This window comes from Pleurodeles waltl, chromosome 11 (assembly GCF_031143425.1).
Source record: "Pleurodeles waltl isolate 20211129_DDA chromosome 11, aPleWal1.hap1.20221129, whole genome shotgun sequence".
NCBI lineage: Eukaryota > Metazoa > Chordata > Amphibia > Caudata > Salamandridae > Pleurodeles > Pleurodeles waltl.
Genome location: NC_090450.1, coordinates 295,685,836 through 295,708,393, shown reverse-complemented (window position 1 = coordinate 295,708,393; position 22,558 = coordinate 295,685,836).

Below are 22,558 nucleotides of genomic sequence, written 5' to 3'. Positions count from 1 at the left end.
GACACAGTGGGAGAGGACACAGGGGACGTGTGCATGGATGTGGGAGTAGTGACTGCCAGTGAGGGGCGTGTAGTGATAGGCGTGCTGGTGATGGTGGCAGTGGATGAGGATATAGGGGGTCATTCTGACCCTGGCGGCCGGTGGCCGCCAGGGCCACCGACCACGGGAGCACCGCCAACAGGCTGGCGGTGCTCCCACGAGCATTCTGACCGCGGCGGTTCAGCCGCGGTCAGAAGCGGCAAGTCGGCGGGCTCCCGCCGACTTACCGCTGCTCGGGGGAATCCTTCATGGCGGCGGAGCGAGCTCCGCCGCCATGAGGATTCTGACAGCCCCTACCGCCATCCTGTTCATGGCGGGAAACCCGCCATGAACAGGATGGCGGTAGGGGGTGCCGCGGGGCCCCTGGGGGCCCCGGCCGTGCCCATGCCAATGGCATGGGCACGGCAGGGGCCCCCGTAAGAGGGCCCCGCAAAGTATTTCAGTGTCTGCCTTGCAGACACTGAAATACGCGACGGGTGCAACTGCACCCGTCGCACCCCTGCAACTACGCCGGCTCAATTCTGAGCCGGCGTCCTCGTTGCAGGGGCATTTCCTCTGGGCCGGCGGGCGCTCTTTCGGAGAGCGCCCGCCGGCCCAGAGGAAATGTTTAAATGGCCGCCGCGGTCTTTTGACCGCGGTGAGGTCATTTCACGGCGGTACCTTGGCGGACGGCCTCCGCCGTCCGCCAAGGTTAAAATCACCCCCATAGTGCATACAGGTGTGAGTGGAGACGCAACTGGGAGGGAGGTGGACGAGGAGGGGGACACAATGGAGGCAGTGAACGTTGGTGTGTCTGCATCTCAATGGTGCTTGTGTGAGTGCCTGTGGGATTAAGTGTGGTGCTTGTGTTTGCCTGAGCCACTTCTGTGTGTAGATTTGGGTGCATGCAGGTCTGAAGGTGTGCTTGGGATAGGCTGGTGTTGAGGGTATTGGGACTTGGTAGAGGAAGTTGGAGGAGGGAGGTGGAGACAGGGACAATGGCTGTCATCAGGGAGGTGTCCAGAGTCAGGAATGCTCTCTGATGGGCCGCCACGCCAGAGTGAATGCCCTCCCGGTAGGCATTTGTTTGCGGCAAATGCCCTGCAAGACCCTGGATGGCGTTCAGCATGGTTGACTGCTCAACAGAGAGGGTTGTCAGGAGGTCAATAGCCTCCTCACTGAGGGCAGCAGGGCTGACTGGGGCAGAGCCTGAGGTGCCTGGGGCGAAGGAGCTGTCCACCCTCCTGGGTGAGAGGGCATGGGAAACTCACTGAGGGGCTGCTGGAGGGCAGTGCTGGTACGGGTGTGGTGGCTGCACCTGTAGTTGGGGTGGGCACAGAGCTATCCGCCACCGCCAGGGAGCTTCCATCGGAGGAGGAGTCACTGTCGGGTCTGTACCCTCCTATCTCTGTCGTGTTGCTCCCCTCGCCCTCCGTCCCACTGGTGCCCTCACCGTCTGTGGATTCGGCCTCCAGGCCCATGTGGAATGCAGCTCCCTCCATCGCCAGTGCCTCTACTCCTCTGCCCGATGATGCTGATGCACTTAAGGACAGGGTGAAAAAAAAAAAGGGGGGAGAGAGACAGAGGATACACTTGTTCAATGCCAGCAACAACACTACAGTTGGCGAACACAACTCACAGGGAACAGCCCTATGCACTAGACCATGCACTACCAGTTACAATGCTAGTCACCAGGCCATGGGGTACAATGCCTAACGCCATTAGCTGCACACCTGAAACCCACAGGACCCTGCCCAGTAGTAGATGCCCACTAACATAATTGGGGTTGGAGTGCATCTGAGCTTGCCCATTATGGAACCTACCCCTCCACGTTGGCCCTGGCCTAGGGGCATCCACATCCCACATCCCCCACCCACGTAATACCTTAATGAGTGCAAAGTCATTATTCTGAATCTGTACTCACCCACTTGTGGCTGCTGTGATGCCTTCAAGTGCCCATCCAACTCCAGAACATCGAGGAGGTCAGGGTACGATGGGCACCCCTTCCTCGTTGGGAGGCCAGCCCCAGCTGGGCCTCTGCCATCTTCCTTGCCCAGTGGCACAGGTCCTCCCACCGTTTGTGGCAGTGGGTGCTCTGCTTTTCAAAGACCCCCAGGGTCCACACCTCCTTGGTGATGACACGCCAAATACCCTTTTTCTGATGGTCGCTGACCTGCAGAAAAAATACAGCAGAAAAGGTATTAGTCATACAGGCCAGACAGTTATACTCACGACCCACCCTATCCCTCCCATCCCCCTATGCACATACATTGACCACCATACTGTCCAGGACCCCTCAGACCCCTCCTACACGAGGCTTACACACACAGCACTCCGCTCACCGTTTTTCACCCTAGAGTTTAACCACTGAGGATGAATAGGAGATGGAGACATCCCCCCATGTACAGACCCCTGGTGGACCTCACGACAATGGACGACAGTCACATTATCCTAACCTACAGACTTGATAGGGCCACAATCCAAGAACTGTGTGCCCAATTGGAGCCAGACCTGATTTCAGCTATCCGCCACCCCACAGGTATCAACCCTCTAGTGCAGATCCTGTCAGTGCTCCATTTCCTGGCAAGTGGTTCCTTCCAAGCGACAGTGGCCATGGCATCAGAGATGTCACAGCCTATGTTCTCAAATGTGCTGACCAGAGTGTTTTCTGCCCTGATATGCAGCTACATGATTTTCCCCCAGGTGGAGGATTTGGCCACAGTGAAGGCTGACTTGTATGCAATGGGACATATCCTCAACATCATTGGTGCCATTGATGGTACACATATTGCCTTTGTCCCCCCCTGGAGAAATTAACAGGTGTTCAGAAATCGAAAAAGCTTTCACTCTCCGTATGTTTGGCAGACCAGTACATCTCCCATGTGAACGCAAAGTATCCTGGCTCTGTGCATGATGCCTTTATCTTGAGGAATAGCAGCATCCCATATGTGATGTCTCAACTCCAGAGGCACTGGGTGTGGCTAATAGGTGAGCCCACGGTCCCCACCCAAATGATGTAGGTATATGGGTGAGTGTGTGGTTAACAGATATCCCTCAATATTTACAGGTGACTCTGATGACCCCAACCTTTCATGGCTACTGACCCCAGTGAGGAATGCCAGGGCAAGGTCAGAGGAACGTTACAATGAGGCACATGGGCAAACAAGGAGGATCATTGAGCGCACCTTTGGCCTCCTGAAGGCCAGATTCCGGTGCCTCCATCTGACAGGTGGATCCCTGTATTACTCACCCAAGAAGGTGTGCCAGATCATCGTTGCATGTTGCACAACCTGGCCTTAAGACGCCAGGTGCCTTTTCTGCAGGAGGATGTGCCTGGGGATGGTTGTGTGACAGTGGTGGAGCATGTGGACAGTGACAAAGAGGAGGCAGAGGAAGAGGATGTGGACAACAGAACTACAATAATTCAACAGTACTTATTTCTATGGCCACTTACTGTATCCTTTGACATCTCTATTTTCAGATATCTGTTCCCCACTCTGTCTCCTGATGTGTTTACTGCTGCCCACTACAGTTCATACCTACATAAGTATTACAGTACATTTGAATTGCAATGTTTACAGCTTGTTAAACTAATACATATTTCAATCAATTGACAGACTCCATACTTGTATTAGTTCCAAGGGTGTTTATTTCAGTGCTGAGAAGTAAATGGGGATGTGCAATGTGCTGGGTTGATGGTGGAGAACTGTCCAGGATAGAGTCCAGTCTATTGGTATCAATGAAGCATTGTCCAAGGGGGTATAGGAAGTGGAGCAATGTCAGTTAAAGGTGGACAGAGTGACAGGGTGGGACACAAGGTTGACAATCAGGGGAGTCCTATTTCCTGGCAGGGGTCTTGGCAATGCTCTCTGGCTTCTGCCTGGATCGCAGGGACCTTTTGCGTGGTGATTCTCCTTTTGCAGGGGGTGGGGTGCTTTTGGCCTGTTGTTCCTGTGGCGGGGCCTACTGTCCACTAGCGTTGGGGTGGAGGGCTGTTCTTTGGGGTGGCTAGTTTCAGGGGCCCATTGGTGTGCCACTGCCTCCCTCATGGTGTTGGCCATGTCTGTCAACACCCCTGCAATGGTGACCAGGGTGGTGTGGATGTCCCTCAGGTCCTCCCTGTTCCCCAGGTACTGTCCCTCCTGCAGCCGCTGGGTCTCCTGCAGCTTGGCCAGTACTTGGCCCATGGTCTCCTGGGAATGGTGGTATGCTCCCAGGATGTTGGTGAGTGCCTCGTGGAGGCCCGGTTCCCTGGGCCTGTCCTCCCCCTGTCACACAGCAGTCCTCCCAGCTTCCCTGTTGTCCTGTGCCTCTGTCCCCTGGACCGTGTGCCCACCTTCACTGACCCCAGGTCCTTGATCATCCTGTGTTTGTGGGGTTGCCTGGCGTCCCTGTAGTGATGGGCACACTGATGATTGATGTGTCCTGGGGACAGAGGGATGGGCCTGCAGGGTGGGTACTGTGCTGGTGTTTCCTGAGGGTGGAGGCTCTGTGGTGGTTTGGGACTGTGGCTGGGTCACCGACTGTCCAGAGGTCCCTGATGGACCAGGTTGGTCATCCTGATCCAGGCGTGCAGAGCTCCTGTCATCACTGTGGGCCTCTTCTGGGGGGGACTGGATGTTGGTGGCACCTCCTCTCCGGTGACGTTGTGTCGGGGTCCTGTGGGGATGTAAATGCAGTGTTATTGTTTCTGTGTGTGTCATTTTGTGCATGGGTATGTTTTCCTCTATGGTTGTTATTAGCAAGGCAGCTTTGGCTTGTGTGAGTTGTGATTTGTTTGTCTAAGTGATTGTCACTAGTGTGCATGCTGGGGTGAGGGGTGTCCATGCAGGTCTGTGATGGGTGTCCATGCATTGGTGTTGCATGCAGGACTTGGTATTGGGATGGGTGGGTTGTGATGGTGGGGTATATGTGAGGTGGAGGAGTGATATGGTGAGGGCAGGGGTAGGGGTATGTGATGGCATGCAGGTAGGGGGGTGATAGTGATAGAGATTTGACTTACCAGAGTCCAGTCCTCCTGCTACTCCTGCCAGGCCCTCAGGATGCATGATCGCCAAGACTTGCTCCTCCCTTGTTGTCAGTTGTGGGGGAGGAGGTGGGGGTCCATCACCGATCCTCTGTACAGCTATCTGGTGTCTTGCTACCATAGAATGAACCTTGCCCCGTATGTCACGGTTTTGGGCGGGTCTGATCAGGATTATGGTTGGGACACCCCTTGAGGTCACCGAATATCCTAGAGAGGTAGTGTGCTGGGGCAGAAGAGCAGCTAAAGGCATACACGGAAAGGACAGCTATGGACAGGCACAGGAAACAGGAAAGTAAAAGCAGAGCAACCCTTGTGTGAACAAACAGGAAACGGATTACCAGTGGACAAACACGCTGCGGTTGTACACAGAGTAAGGCGCAGAACCTCCCACAGTGACAGGGAATCTCAATGCCTCTGTGCAGTTTGCTCTTACAGATAGTCACCCTGCCAGCCCCATAGAAAGGAGGCAGCAGAAGTGATTCTGTCTCTGGACCCTAGAGCACAAACAAGGATAGTACTTACATACACAGGACACGCTCTTGTGGGTCCAGCTGGAAACACAGTGGCGATTTCTGAGAAAACAGCAATAGCACACTGTCACTGTTAGGCTCGAAAGACAACGTATAACACTAGACAAGGATGGGGGCTGGAATTGCCTCCTGGAAACCAGGAGCCAACCCCAGTACAAAGGAGGACACTTATACAATGGTGAAGACTGATAGAACACTTACCAGACACAAAGAACCAAGAAGAAACAGAAACAGAAGGGAACAAACAAAGAGGCAGAGGCAAGAACTAGGAACAGGCTCAGGCTGAAGCAAAGGCAGGACTAGGACTTGAAAACAGGGCGCTAACTTGTGGCTGGGACAGACAGAGACAGGACTGGGAAACTGAGAACAGGCTCTGGCTGGAACAGGCAAGGACAGGACTGGAATACAGGGAGTAGGAAATGAGCAGTAGACAGGACTGGGAAACAGAGAGAAGGTTCAGGCTGAAACAAGGCAGGAGCAGGGCAGAGAAACAGGGAGCAGGCTTTGGAAGAAACAAACAGGTACAAGGCTAAGAAGTAGGGAGCAGACTCTGGCTGGAACAATCAGGAGCAGGGCAGAGAAACAGGAAACAGGATCAGGCTGGAACAGAACAGGAACAAAACTGGAACACCATCCGACAAGGGGTCTGTAACACAAAGGAATTGAAGTCCGATGCACGACGGGAGCTTGAGGAAATGGCTGCTTATAAGCAGTTCCAAGCTGGGCTGCACAGGAGAGGTTTCAGGTGTGTGTGGTTTCGGACACTTGCAAGTCCTGGAGGAGAGGATCCAGTGAAAAGGAGCAACTGGACTTCTCCCATTGAAAACAATTGGAAACAGAATCCGGGTTTTCCTGACTACCAAGCTGTGCATTATGGGATTTGCAGTCCCAAGAAGCAATTGTAGTCCTACACAAGTGTACCATGGAGAAAAGAGAAACAAACAGGAGTCAGCAAGGGACTCTAGATAGGTGTTCAAGGTGATTCCCAGGCTTCTGACAGCCCCCTTACAGCGCCCCCTGGAAATGGGACGACCGAGTCGTAACACCGTAGGCCGTTCCACCTCTTTCTGATGTCATCCCTTGTTCTGGGGTGCTGTCCCACGGCATTGACCCTGTCCACGACTCTCGCCATTGCTCCATCTTTCTTGCAATAGATGTCTGCTGCACCTGTGATCCAAATAGCTGTGGCTCCACCTGGATGATTTCCTCCACCATGACCCTTAGCTCCTCCTCTGAGAATGTGGGGTGTCTTTGTGGTGCCATAGGTGTAGTGTGAGTGGTGTGTGTGAGGGTGTGGGGTGATGTGTTGGGGTGTGTTTGTTGAGGTGCGTGGATGGTGTATGTGTGATGGTGTTCTGTGGCTCTGGTTCTGTGGGTGCTCTTGGTGCCTCTCTCGCTCTGTTGTAGATTTTTTGGGAGTTGTGTAAAGCTTTGTGGGTAGTGTGGGGGGTGTGTGTTTTATAGTGTTGTGGGTGTGGTGTGAGTATGTGTGTCAGGTGTGTATAGTTTGAATTGTCCAATGTGGTGTTGTTTTGTTAGTGTGTGTTTTTTTAACATGGCGGTGTGTACCGCCAATGATTTATTGCGGTTGAATGTCCGCTGCGATGATTCACAGGTCATGATGCTGTGGGAGTATTTCTGTTGGCTTAACGGTGTGGTTTTGGATACCACCAGTTTATCACTGACCTTTGGGCTGGCAGACTTGTGTGTGTGTCTGTATAGTGGCGGTTTTTCATGTGTGGGTCATGATACCCGTAGCAGTATACCGCCGCGGTCGGGGTATGTTGGCGGCAGTCAGCATGGCGGTAAGCAGCATTTACCACCAACATCATAATGAGGGCCTTAATTTGGTTGAGCATTTCTGAGGCAAGAGCTTTTATTTTACAGCCTAGGAATGCAGGGATCTCTAGTGATTAGCCATATAACTGCGTTCTTTTTGGCCTAAAGGTGTATAAGAAAGGCTCAGGCACATGATATATAGGAGTGGGTGGAACTTGTGGAGTTTCACTTCCTGCAGTTAAATAAAAACCCCGTGAGATTCTATGGAGTTCTGCAAATAGGCAGAAAATATACAGCTTGCGCTGCCATGTAATGCAAGCAGTGCTGAAAAATCAGCGGAAAGGGCATCATGCGTTGTGCAAAGCATGTAGTCGTTCAGGTTGATTTTACTGCTGCTCAAGGGGAAAATCTATTTAAATGGAAGCAAATCTAATCGAGCTGCAGCCCTCTGACTCGGGCAGCATGCAACAGGCGACAGCTCGCAACAGCCCGTGACAACGCCCATTAGAAAATCATGCTAGCTAGGGGATGCAAAATCTCACTCACGCTCGCCAGCTTTCATTTTCTGGAGCCTCACAGAAGAAAAATTCTCCCACGCATGATTGATGGAATTTGGCCGGAACTCTGTGTTAAAAAGTAATGGAGTGACAAAAATGTCTCCATTGATTTCTGATAAACATTACAATGCTTTCTTGACTATAATGATGATTGTGTTTAACCCCCTTCAGTGTTGTCAAATGGCTGGCACCCGCATTCCATCCTAACTGCATCTGTTGGCCATTGGCAGACGATTGGGAGAGATTAAAGGGAAATTCCTGTGCTGGCACTTGAGGCTTCCTTTTTTGAAAGCATAGAGTGCGGGAAGTGGAATCGCTTCCACTTTATGATCCACCGCCCCCCTATCCACCTGTGATGTCAGCATGATGTGAGGCACACTGACATAACAGAACCCCACTGGACATTGAGGAGCAAGGAGAGGAATGCTGTGCCTGCCATCCGATGAAGTTTTCTTTGCACAAGCTGCCTCCCCATATTTGAGGGAGGCATCATTGGAAAGGGGAGGGTCCCCCCTTTCCAGTGATGCCTTCCTCAAAAAGCTTCCTGCTCATAGATCACAGGCGAAGTACGATCCATGAGCAGGCAGCCAATAAACCCCAGGGATGTCTGTATTTTTGGGATATTGTCCCCACCCTTTGCACATGGGCCAACCATCAGAGGGACTACTGTCCTAAAAATGTGTATTTCCTTTGGTGGGTGTGATTGTCCCCCAAGTACGGTGTGATCACATGCCCAGAGAAAAACAAAATGGCGGCCGGAAGTTGGGGAGTCGATCTTCTCATGATGTGGACTGACCCACTTGCTGGCTATCTTTTTTATTTTAAAAGTATGTGTTTCCACTGTGACATGATTGCACCCCCAAGAATGGTGTAGTCGCACTCCCAGGGGGAAAAATGGCACACTTGAGCTTGACTCTGCTGATCAATTTCCTTGATATCACAACAACGGCTGCTGCAAGCACAAATGCATGTGCAATCTTTTTGCTTATAATTCTACTAATGATGAGTCCATTGATCTGTTGTATTCTCCACATTATACTTTTGACCCACTGCGCAGTGTGTCAGGCCACTTCTGCCATTGGCTAACTTCACTGTGGGTGTTAACATTGTGAATTTTCACAAGGAGCACACCAGCACACAAAGTAGGAGACTTCAGTGTTCACTTGTAGAAGCTATTATGTGAATATGTGCTTCCTTAGCTCAAAACTAGATTTTTGCCTTTAGGAAATTAATTTTATACCGGTAATGGCCCAGCATCTCCTCAAGCAATACAGTCTTGCACGAGCCATGATGCAACAAGCATTCACAAACCCTAAAGGCTGACACCAATTACCAGCCCATTAGGCTTTGCAAATCATTGTTTAGCTATCTGATTTGCTAATGGTGGATACTGTTATTTTTGTTCCAGAGACTAGTTTTTTATCCTGTGTGACTAGGATATGTTTGTTTTAGTTACCTAAAATTGCCTCTGCTGCATGTCAGTGCCATAATGAGTGAACAGTTGCCAGAATGGGCTCACCCGACGTACTTTGAAGTATGCTGTTGTCTTGGGTATTTGGCAAGGTGACGTAGTACTTTGGGCCTGATTATGAGTTTGTCGGTCCAAAGACTGGCACAGTGGCAGCAGTGGTCCAACCGCTGTCGGGATGGCGGTTGGACCACCGTATTACGATGCATACAGTTCCATAGACCAAAGACCATTGCGGTCCCGCCGGCATCACCAGGCAGAGGCAACCCACTGTAGTGGCGAGATAGGCCAATGAGGCCATCAGAGCCACTGTTTCTGCTTGACAGATTATGATGTTGCCTTCCGCCAGTGTGACTGTGGCGATCCAACCACCACGTCATAACTGGCGGAAATGGAGGCATAAAAGGCAAGAACTCACCTGAAGGCAGTGATATACACCGCTGTGGATGCAACTGATGGGAAGATCACACACTTACCTGTCTCCAGAAACTCTACAACAGATCGTCGCTCCTCCATAGAACTGGTATTTAGGTTATTGTTGTGGATCAAGTACACTTTTTATGTGTCCTGGGTCAGAATCAGAAGCAGTAATGGCCCATACATCGCCACATGATGCTCCCTTTGACAGGTCACTGACACTGAACCGCCACACTCCACAAAACCGCACATCTGCCCATCTCAGTTTCAGGGACAGTGAAAGGTACAGAACATTGTATTACACAGCAGCCACACCACATCAACATCACACATAATCAAACTGACATTCTCACATTGATCAAATGTCATGGACTGTTGTGACATTGAAAACACATATGTATGGATGTGTCATTTCACCCAAACACACCATCCATTAAACATCCCTATGATGGATCCACACGTATCACCCACATTGCAGCACAATGGAAGGCAAATGGGATACACAATATTTGCACCTGCCCCTAAAACATAATTTGCACAAGAACTGGCCCTTCATGTATCTCATGGACAACCAATCTTAGAGCCAAGTACAATGCCAATCTGCATAATGTGTAAGTGCAATCAAGAAAGCAAATATAATAACAACATCATAGGTTACACATTTAGACGAAGGACATGCAAGGTACACACATCAAAACTGAGACATGCTCAGTCAAATGTAAAGGAAGGTAGCACAATTGAACACCCTCCATGTGTGGACAAACAAAACTCTAGCTTGCATGCATGAGGTGAATGTCCAATAGACATCAAGAGCACAAATTTCAATCAATCAATCATAACATTTGTAAAGCGCACTACTCACCCGTGAGGGTCTCAAGGTGCTGGGGGGGTGCTACTATTGCTCAAACAGCCATGCTTGAGGTATCTCCTGAAGGTCCTGTGTATGTCGCAGGTGGATAGGAAGAGTGCTCCATGTCTTACATGAACAATGCATGCTGACATTGGCTAACCCAAGATGAAATGCTTACCATATCAAACAAATGACAATGCAATGACACCCCAATTGGATTACCACCATCATATCCATACCGTGAACATCTACCCTTGTCCTGGGTGACACCAGTACTGCCCCCAAAGTCAGATCTTGCCAACCACGGCAAATGGATCAGCAATCTGTGAGAAACACACACAACTGTGATATACAACACAAATTACTAGGGAACAACAAAAAGGTAGAAAAGTAATGGCAGGACAAATGTGTACCCAAAAAACAACAACTTGGGTTTATTGAATGCAAGTGATTTAGATCAAAGGCCACTGGCCAGTCCATATTAGTCAATGCACAGTGCTGAGCTCCAGCGTTACTCCAATCACTTCCGGGGAACCTACATAGTAAGGTACTTCAAGTAGGCATGTAGGTACCTCAGGGATCATTCTTGGGTGGGGTGGGGTCAGATTTGGGATAGATGGGTTTGAGAGGGGTGGGCTTTTTCTTAAGAAAGGATGGACTTCTCCTTAGGAGGGGTGGGCTTCTTCTTCAGGGTGGGAGGGGTATGTGAGCTAGCAGAGGAGGAAGGTGTGACGGGGAGGACTTGGATGTGGAAGGGATGGGTTGAGATGTGAGTGGGGTTCTCTTGGGTTTGGGAAGGGGTGGAGGTCACAGGGGAAAGGGCAAGGGACAAAAGGAAACTTTCCTTGGGAAAGCGTGTAGGGTCTTCAGAAGGGATTGGGGTTTTGGAGGTTGAGGGAGTGGTTGTTTTGCCAGTGGGTGTTAATGCTGCTGGGTTGTGTGTGTGTGCCTGAGGCATGCTTGTGTTTGGGTGGTGTCTGTTGCATATGTGAGTGTGGGCATTTCCGTTTCTTGGGGAGCTGTGAGGTGGAAGTACTGGATAACAAGTGAGTGGTTGCTTTGTTTGAGGTATTCGGTGGTGCCTGGGAGTCCGGTGGTTGTGGTGTCTGTGTTTTTGGGTATTGGGGTGGAGTCTGGGGATGTGGTAGATGTGTTTTCTGTGTTTGTGGGTGTTGTGGTGGTGTCTGGGGGTATGGTGGATGTGGTGGCTGTGTCTGTGTGTATTGGGGTGGTGTCTGGGGTATGGTGTCTGGGGTGTGTTGGTCTGTGGGTGTTGAGGTGGTGTCTGTGGCTATGTTGGGTGTGGTGGATGTGTCACTGGGTATTGTTGTGGTCTCTGTGGGCATGGAGGTTGTGGTGTGTGGATTCATGGGGGTAGTGGTGGTGTCTGAGAATGGAAGTTGTTGTGGTCTGTGTAAGTGACTGTTGAGTGCTTGTGTGCTGGTGTGTCTTGTGGTGCTTGTGTTTATGCGTACTGCCTGTGTCTGTTGAGGTGGGTGCATGCAGATGTGTCTTTGTGCTTGGGAAAGGTAGGAGAATAGGGAGTTAGGACTGTGAAGAGGTAGGTGGTGAGGGGAGGATTGTGGAGGGGGTGGTTGGCTGCCGTCAGAGAGGATGCCAGAGCCTGAAAAGATCTCTGTAGGCCAGCATGATACTACAAATGTGTTCCAAGTACGCATCCATCTGCTGGAGCTGGCTGCCCTTCACCTGGATGACATTCAGAATGGCAGTCTGACCCACAGAGATACTCCTCAGGAGGTCAAGTGCCTCCTCACTCAGGGCAGGAGGGGTAACAGGGGAAGGGGCTGAGGTGCCTGGTACGAAAGAGATACCCACCCTCTTGGGTGATAAGGCACGGCCAACTGGGTAGGGAGCAATAGGTAGGGCTGAGATGGAACTGGGGGTGGCAGGCAAGGATTGAACAGGAGCAAGTCCTGGTGGGCCTGCCAACACTAGGCAGTGGCCACTGGAGGAAGAATCAGATGATGATGAGGTCGATCCTGTGTCCTCTGTGGCACTCCCCTCACCCTCTCGGCCACTGAACCCTTCGAGTTGGTCAGCTCATGACTGGAGGTACTGTGGCCAACTGCTTCCCCACTTCCTTCCGACCTGGCTTGCCTGGGATGATGCTGAAATTACAAATACAAATAGGGTCACTACATGTCGCTGATCACACTTGAACAACAGCCGTGATTATCAAACATTACCATGACATACAGTAGCCCCCAGCCACAAGCTACAACAAAGTAGCTCCAACATTTGCCTTCACTATGTGCAAACATGCTACATCAACTTTCAGCAGTTTGCCACCGTAAATTCAGAATCACACAACAACTCCAAATGCACGGTTGAACTTGTGCAATCACAGTGCCCACTGGACAAGTAGGAGACCTCATCACCTTCAATATTTTGCCTCATGTAACATTCCTCAGTTTTCTGTAGTCATACAATTGTAAGTTCAGTTACAAATATCCCACACAAAGTCAAGCATCCATCTAATCTTCATACCAGCTGCCAAATTATTAAGAAATGATGGCCCAGAAGTTTCCAGCCATGTTGCTGATGGAAGTACAATAGCCTAAAGGAGGTGATATGGAAGCACCCTTGCCACACGGGACACAAATCGACAATGGTCACTTCACTATGTGTACATTATCTAAACGGACTAATGGATGTTGTACTAATGTTGCTCAGATAGATAACACATCTTTCAAGGAAATGTACACTGGAGACAAGTTTGGCAAAATGTCAGGGAGGAAGGTCGACAAAATCCATCCCACAAAGAATCAGATAGCCCCAGGAACAGCACCTCTCTTGATTGGTACTTCGAACAATACCATACTCTGATTGCATCAGTTGAAACTAACAGCCCTTTGAATATAGCAGAGGCCCAGGAATTCTCACATGCTTGTAGAAGGCACTTAACTTGTTGTCAAATGGGAAGCCATGCTACTGTCTCTTTTTTTCATGCGAACAGATTCCCTTGGATGAATGGTTGTACACAACCACATTTGATTCCCACATAGCTGCAAGTCAATCCATGATACACGTCAAAAGTTAGCTAGAAAACCTTTCACATTTCCCATGTGAAAAGCACTTTGTCACATTATTCTACTGGAATGGCATTGAAATGCACATTTTGGGTAAAAACTGCAGTCCTACCTATCATGGCATTCATTGCTACTGCAGTTGTAGCTGTAAAATTACATGCAATGACGTGTGGGGGTAAGTGTGAGCCACAAATAAATGGTGACACAATCCTGTTTGTGCACCACATGAACAGTAAACCAAACACATATGTCTAATTCAGAACACATGTTGTCATGCACACATATGTGAGGGAAGTCAGGTAGACCGTGCATGACACGGCAGAGAAAATGATTTGTGTTTAATGGAAGGAACAAATGCTAACATGTAGGCACAAGTAATGAGGGCAACAGTGATGTTATAAAATTCATGTCAATGGACATTCACCACTTACCAAGGAAAGTATTGTTCTGTGACTGCACCCAAAGACGAATGCATGCTCTGTCACATGTATGGTGACCACTTTCACATGACAGACAGTAGCGAGGATCCAGCACATGTGAAACACTGAAGACAAGTGTCCTGTGAAGGGCAGATGCCAATATACTCACATGAGCAGACACATAGCTGATGACAGTGAACTATTACTCATGTGGCTGTCACACTGAAGAGTAGTGGACTGTTGTGTATAAATATACCCACAACAACAGCGTAACCTGATTGATCACTGTACTCAGTCATGTGTTGGCCCTAGAGAGTAAATTGGCTGTGGACTGTACTCTGTTGTGTCCTAGGTCACAGACCTAATAGGCAAGGCACATCAGCATGAACCAACTTCCATACCTACACACATAGTTACTCATCTTATGTGTCACACATGGCCCATCACCAATCTTCAGTGGAGGGAGCTGGCAGAACCTAACACATCATCTTGGCAATATAACAGGCAGAATTATGCCCTGGATTCACCCCTTTGTAGCTGCTGTGCGCCCCTCAAACGCCCATCAAGCCCCGGGTATACCACCACCAGAATGTGGGACATTAGGGGGGACAACCTCAGCTGGACTTTAGCGATCTTTTGGGCCCAGTGTCTCAGGACCTCCCACCTCTTGTGACAGTTGGTGCTACACCAGTTATGGACCACTGGGGTCTTCACCTTCCGGGCGAAGGATATCCAAATCCCTTTCTTCTGATGGGTATTGGCCTGTATGGATGCAAGAGACAAATCAAAAGGTTACAAACTGAAGTTTTGCCCAAATGGTTGTGTTACACACATGTCATAAACACAAAGCACAACATTTTTAACTTGTCAACACACCACTAGTTTAAAGCAGACATGTTGATGAGTACAGGAACATAACTACACACTTTTGCATTCATCTGCAGACTAACCCACTACCCTGCTCATGGCCTAGTAAGACTACTGACTTCAGGTAGCCCAGGCTCCAGCAAAATATATTGTGATGTGAGCCACAATGACAAAACACACCATTGTGACCTTGTGAAGGTAAACTCCATGGGCCTGACTGGACAGACACATTTAGACTCTACAAAATCGAATCACTGCATACAGTCCCTACAGGCAAATACCATAGTACAGACTTCACCCTAACATTTGAGTGACAATGAAGTGGCTGCCATGGTGGGCACAGAAAGTCTCTTCTGCGCATGTGTGAACATGTGACCTACCCACTGTTGACTCATGACACTTCAGAGTGGGTTTGTGTGGTATATAACTGTACCATAGAACATAAGACTATGGCCCTCATTACTACCTTGGCGGGTGGCTGAAGCCGCCCGCCAAGATCGGACCAACGGGCGGCCGCCAATGCAGCCGCACTCCCACCGCGGCCATCAGGAGATCCCCGCTGGCCAGGCGGGCAGAAACCTGGTTTCCGCCCTCCGGCCCAGCGGGGATCTCGGCCGCAACACAGGAGCCGGCTCCAAATGGAGCTGGCAGTGTTGCAGCCGTGCGACGGGTGCAGTTGCACCCGTTGCGCTTTTCACTATCTGCATAGCAGAAAGTGAAAAGCTGCATGGGGCTGTGTCAGGGGCGCCGCAACTCCCCGTACCGGCAGCCTTTTCCTGGCAATTCAAACTGCCAGAAAAAGGCTGGCGGTAGGGCGGACTCGTAATCCCCTGGTGGATTAAATCCACCGGGAACAATGTGGCGCGAAACCGCTGGTCCCGGTCGTAATACTGTGGATTTCGCTGCAACAACCCTGGCGGTCCAAGAGCGCCAGGGTTGTAATGAGGACCTATATGTGGTAAACCTACAGAGATAGCATCCAAAAAACAAAGGAATGTTTGATCTATTTTTTGCCATGTGACCAAGCTGCTGAGTCATATGTCATGGCCTCCCTAGAATCTGCAAACTAACTGCACAGTGGGTTTGTCAGTTGTGCAATACACCTGTACTGGACAAATATGACTAATGTAAAGTTGACAATAGAGCTGTGACAGTAATGAGTATGTCAATGACACACATTGAAAATGATGCAAAATGCACATGTGTACTAGTTCAGAACTTTACTTCAGTAGCCATTCCTAATTTAGTCAATGGACTAAGGCATGCAGGCGAAGACATGCCAGTAGAGACTCATATTGGCCACATGCCAGGATCTACAGGTCTACAGGGAGTGGGCACAGTGGCACTGTTGCATAGCCGCAGTAACTCTGCCCCAGCCTAGACTAGGTCCCATACTGGGGGATACATTTGACAGTCCCTGGCCTCTGCAGGCTGAGCATTTAGAATCTACATGACATTCATATTTCCATCACTTCCATGCATGACAGTACATCATGTGGCCATCATGAATGTGGCTTGTGTGGCAACCTTAACAGCATCGTGAATCATGATATGCCTCTCATAAAACAGTTTGACAAGGCCAGATATTGGCTGAATGATCTGTGGCACAATATATATTGCTTGCAAGATCCTCAAATGACTCAAACAAGATGAATACACAACTCATGCTAGCATGCACATACATGTTGTTTGACAATTGCAACCATCATATCCAAAGAAACGTCATTATACAGCTGTAAAGTCTCCTTGCGTGTATATGAATGCAACACAAGGATGATCTAGGTCTCAAAATACATACCACAACACAATGTGAATGTGCAAAACTGTGAGAAAGTAGCCTCTCTCTAGCATGGTTACCCCCACTTTTGTCTTGTTTGTGAGTGTGTGTCAGTGAGTTTTTACTGTGTCACTGGGATCCGGCTAGCCAGGACCCCAGTGCTCATAGATAAAAACCTACATGTCAGTATGTTTTGCCTGTCTCACTGGGATCCTGCTAGCCAGGACCCCAGTGCTCATAGTTTGTGGCCTAATGTGTATGCCTGTGTAGTGCCTAACTGTGTCACTGGGGCTCTGCTAATCAGAACCTCAGTGCTTATGCTCTCTCTGCTTTTAAGTTTGTCACTGTAGGCCAGTAACTTCATTTACCAATTTCAATTGGCACACTGGACCCCCCTTATAAGTCCCTAGTATATGGTACCTAGGTACGCAGGGCATTGGGGTTCCAGGAGATCCATATGGGCTGCAGCATTTCTTTTGCCACCCATAGGGAGCTCAGACAAACCCTTACACAGGACTGCATTTTCACTGCACTTAAGTAATTTATAAGTCAACTATTTGTCTAACCGTCACTTGCTGAAGGTTAGGTGCAAAGTTACTAAGTGTGAGGGCACCCTTGCATTAGCAAAGGTGCCCCCACATAGTTCTGGGCCATTTCCCCGGACTTTGTGAGTGCGCGGATGCCATTACACGCTTGCACTACATATAGGTCAACCTATATTTAGCTTCACAATGGTAACTCCGAATATGGCAATGTAACATGTCTAAGATCATGGACTTGTCCCCCCATTCCAAATCTGGTATTGGGGAGCCAATTCATGCATCCTGGGGGCTCCACCATGAACCCCCAGTACTGCCAAACCAGCTCTCTGAGGCTTGCACTGCAGCTACAGCTGCCGCCACCTCACAGAGAGGGTTCTGCCCAGTCCCAGGAAGGCAGAACAAAGCATTTCCTCTGAGAGCAGGGTGTTATGCCCTCTCCCTTTAGAAATAGATGTTACAGGCTGGGGAGGGGTAGCCTCCCCCAGCCTTTGGGAATGCTTTGAAGGGCACAGATGGTGTCCTCCTTGCATAAACCAGTCTACACATGTTCAGGGACCCCTTCTCCCCTGCTCTGGCAGGAAACTGGACAAAGGAAAGGGGAGTGGCCACTCCCTTGTCCATCACCACCCCAGGGGTGGTGCCCAGAGCTCCTCCAGTGTGTCTCAGACTTCAGCCATCTTGCTTTGCAAGGTGTGGGGGCACTCTAGAGTGGCCAGTGCCAGCAGGTGACATCAGAGACCCCTCCTGATAGGTCCATACCTGATAAGGCAGCCAAACTCCCTCTCACGGCTATTTAGGGTCTCTCCTGTGGGTTCTCTTCAGATTCTGCTTGCAAGTTTCCTTTAGAAATCCTCTACAACAACTTCAGCATCCTCTGACCTCGGATCAACCGCAGCCTGTTCCAAGAAACGCTGTAACTGCAACAAAGTGTCTAAAAGAGACACTTTTCTTCAGCAACCTCAGATCCAAGTCAGCAAATGCTACAGTTTCCATGGTGTACATGCTCTGGGGACTCCCTGTCTCCATCCTGCACCAGAAGACCGAAGAAATCTCCAGTGAAGTGACGGAGTCTGTCCCCTGCTCCAAGCAGGCACCTTCCAAGGCGACGACCGGTACCCTGGGACTCCTCTCACGGGAACGAGCATGCTCCTAAAGACACAGAAGGTGGACATCATTGGGATAGACTGTCCTGAGGTCCTGCTGATGCAATTTAGAGGAGGTAAGACCTTGTGTTCCCCGATAACGATGGTACCCTGTGTTTTATGTCTTCTTTGCCTCCTGAGGCCTCTGTGCACTCTTTGCAAAATCCCTTCATGCACAGCCTAGCCCAGGTCCCCAGCATTCCACCCTGTGACGCTCAACTCACTAAGTTGTTCTCCGGCGGTGCGTGACCTTCTTTTGTTGTGCTGCATGAACCGCTTTTAGCACCTCCTTTGAACCCAGATCCTGTGGCTTCTGGGGGTGCTGGCTGGCATCTTGAGGGCTCTCTAAAGTGCTGAGAGCCCCTTATTCCTCCTCACAGAGAGTTGAGGCCCCCAGGTCCCTCCTGGGTCCATCCTGCGACATTTTTATGAAAAATGCACTTTTGGCAAAGCCAAGGCTTGTTGGTGCCTTCCAACAGGAAATCACATTTGCAACGATCTTCACGCCGTTGGACATCTTTTGCATTATGCAGGAACCTGCTGGCATCTTCCTAGGGTGCATTTCTGCAGTCTTCAACTAATCAGGGATTCTTCTTTTGCACCCTCTTCTGGGTTGGCAGGGGCTCTTGTCCTTCCTGGAACTTCTTTTGACTTCTGGACTTGGTCCCCTTCCTTTGCAGGTCTTCAGGTCCAATAATCCAGCAGTTGTTCTTTGCAGACTTGGTTGCCTGCTGCAAAATCCCCAAAATGACGTGTAGGGTGTCCTAAGGAACTTGCAGTACTTTACTCCTGCTTTTCTGGGCTCTGGGGTGGGGTAATTTACTTACCTTTACTGTATTCTTTTTCTCCCAGCAATTCTGCACACACTACTCTTGTCTAGGGGGGAATTCGTGATTCACATTCCACTTTTTTAATATATGGTTTGTGTTGCCCCAAGACCTATTTTCTCCCATTGCATTCCATAGGATTTCCTACTTTGTGCATTGTTCTATGACTATTTACTTGTCTAACTTTGGTGTCTAGTGTTTATATTGTGTATAATACTTACCTCCAGAAGGAGTATTGTCTCTAAAATATTTTTGGTACTGTGTCACCCAAATAAATACCTTTATTTTTGGTAACACAGTGTATTGTCTTTACTTGTGTATAAGTACTGTGTAACTACAAGTGGTATTGAATGAGCTTTGCATGTCTCCTAGTTCAGCCTAAGCTGCTCTGCTATAGCAACCTCTATCAGCCTAAGCTGCTAGAACACTACTACATTCACTAACAAGGGATAACTGGACCTGGTGTAAGGTGTAAGTACCCCAGGTACCCACTACAAACCAGGCCAGCCTCCTACAAAAACATGTGGTACTTTTCTCCAAACCTGCACCATGTACATCCCATTTATGCCACACAAACTGCAACAACAGGCACACAAGAAGTCTAACTGGCATACAGAGACACATTGTAGCATGTGAGAAGGGAAAGGATGGTTTTGAACAGAGTCAGTTGTGCCTTTGCAGTTCTTACCTGCTCCTTTGGTGAGCCATAGAGCTGACCATAAAAGGAAAAGACCCATCCACAGGCTTCTCCAGCTCCTCTGGAGAGATGGCAGGGGTCCTTTCGCCTGCTTGGCATGGCACGATTGCTCCCAGAGGTGTCATACATTGGCTGAAGTGATGGAGGTGTTGATGTCTGTATTGCCAGGAGTCAAGTGACTGATTTTGCAAAAAGTGGCATACACGTATGCCACGTACGTGGTCACCACCGCCGACGGGCACAGCCATTAGCCTGTGAACGCCACAAGCAACAACATTAGCCTATGACTGGGTCTGCCATGATTGGTACCGCCCACAGCGTGGACGACTTCTGCTAGTGTCTGCGGGTTGTTCCTAATGTCAAGTGAAGTAGGTCAGACATCCACCATTTTGGCAGTTGGAAATACTGTATCTGTCCCCGTTAAATATGTGACAACACCAATATATTGTGTTAGATCATCAAAAACATCCTAAAGCAGTCATGTGTAGGTTGTACAATACAATCATCAGTGTAGTGTGTTGCTGGGCACAAAGGGCATATGACAATAGTGCACTGTTCATGCCGCTGATGATATTTTTGGCAGTCAGAACAGACTGGCAATTGAGTAGCAGATAGTTGAGTGTTGCCCAAATCCATGTTGTGGATACATGTTTTATTAACCATGGATTCACATTTGGCCCTTGTGTAGTTGATAGCTGTGATGTTTACTTGGTGTAATGTATTTCCAGTTAGAAATGCTTTGTCACATGATTGTGTTGGTATACATCATGTATGATGGTGTGGACACCGTGACTAATGCTCAAACTCATGTATTTTCACACATAGGTACCCTGGGAGATGTAGGAGGCAACAACCTCCAGTGTACAGTTCATTGTCAGACCTTCAAACATGGAGGAACACCACATCATAACACTGCACAATCTGAATAGGCAAACAATAATGGATTTATGTTTTTAGTTGAAGCCAGATCTTATGCCTGAAAACAGTAAGCCATCCTACATACCACCTATTGTTCCACTCATGGCACTATTGCACTTCTTGGCCACAGAATCCGTCCAACTTATAGTAGCCATATTTTTTCAGATTTTGTTGAGAGATTTCCAATCAGTACTGTTGAAGCACATTGACAACTATATAAGGTCCCTCCTACATGAGGATTTAGCCAGAGTGAAGGCTGACCTCTTTGGATTTGCCATTGATGGCACACATGTTGCCTTGGTGTCACCGCAGGCCAATGAACAAATATATAGCAACAGGAAAACTTCCATTCTATCAACGTGCAAGTCAGATCTCTACATCTCAAAAGTATGTGTCAGTTTCCCTGGTTCAACCAATGATTCCTTCATAATGTGGCGCAGCAATATACCCCAGCTGATTTCACAATTGCTACCAGAGAGGTCCTGGCTGGTTGGTAAGTCATATCTGTCCTGATTGTGTGTGTGCAATGTCAGGTGCTACGATCATGAAGTGAGTGACTCACTGTTGCACTTATGCCTCATTCCTAAACAGGAGGCTAAGCAGATCCAAACCGTCCTTGGTTATTGACGCTGCTAAGGAATTCAACTACACAAAGGGAAGTCTGCTTCAATGCAGCCAATGAAAGAACATGGTGACCAGTGGAGCAGGCTTTTGGGATCCTAACAGCCAGATTTCGCTGCCTGGACAACACTGTGGGAGCCCTCCTATGCTCAACTGGGAAAGTGTGTCAGATCACTTTGGCATGCTGCATGCTCCACAATATCACCCTGTGGAGGAATATCCCTTACATCCCAGAGGAGGGGGAGCCTGCAGTGCCACCAGGTGAGAATCCTGAATTGCCAAATGAAGATGACAGTGGTGAAGGGGAAGAAGCTGACTTGCGACAAGATCTCATCAACAACTTCTTCTCGTGAGTGTATGTCATGTGATGTCATGATTTTGACTGAACAATGAAGTATAGTTGTGATAATGTGTGTAGTAAATCTTTAGGAATAGGGATCTCACACTCAGGCAAAATCAGCTTGATAATGTTGCTATGTTTGTGTGAGATTTATTGCAATGTACATTGTTTTCCAGATGCTTTCTATGTGACTTGTGTCATATATCTGGTTTCATATCTATATTTCTTGTTTTATTCTTTGTTCAGGTACCTTTACCATGACATCTTTTTGTGGGCATTTAAAAGCTGTGACATTGGCAGATATGTGATGCTGTTCTGACCTATGAAGTGGACATGTATTGTTCCCAGGCATGTATGTCACAGACTTTGAGTGTAGGAGACCTGTGCCAAGACAGCTTGCACAGTGATGGGATGGAAGTATAGAACACTCAATTAGACTTGTTTCTTGCTGTGTAGTGGCCCTGGTGCAGAATGTGGTAAGAAAATATGTAGTCATTGGCCAAAATCATGTGGGAGGGTGCTAAGTAGGTAAAAGGCAGGACATGAACATGTGTGTTCTATATGTGCTGGTAGTGTAAAACTCCTAAAATCGTTTTACATTGCTGTGACACCTGCTCCCTTCATAGGTTTAGTTGATAGATTCCTTGTGCATTTATTCAGACAGCCCCAAACACAGGATGCTCAGTCACACTTGCACATATCTGCATATTGAA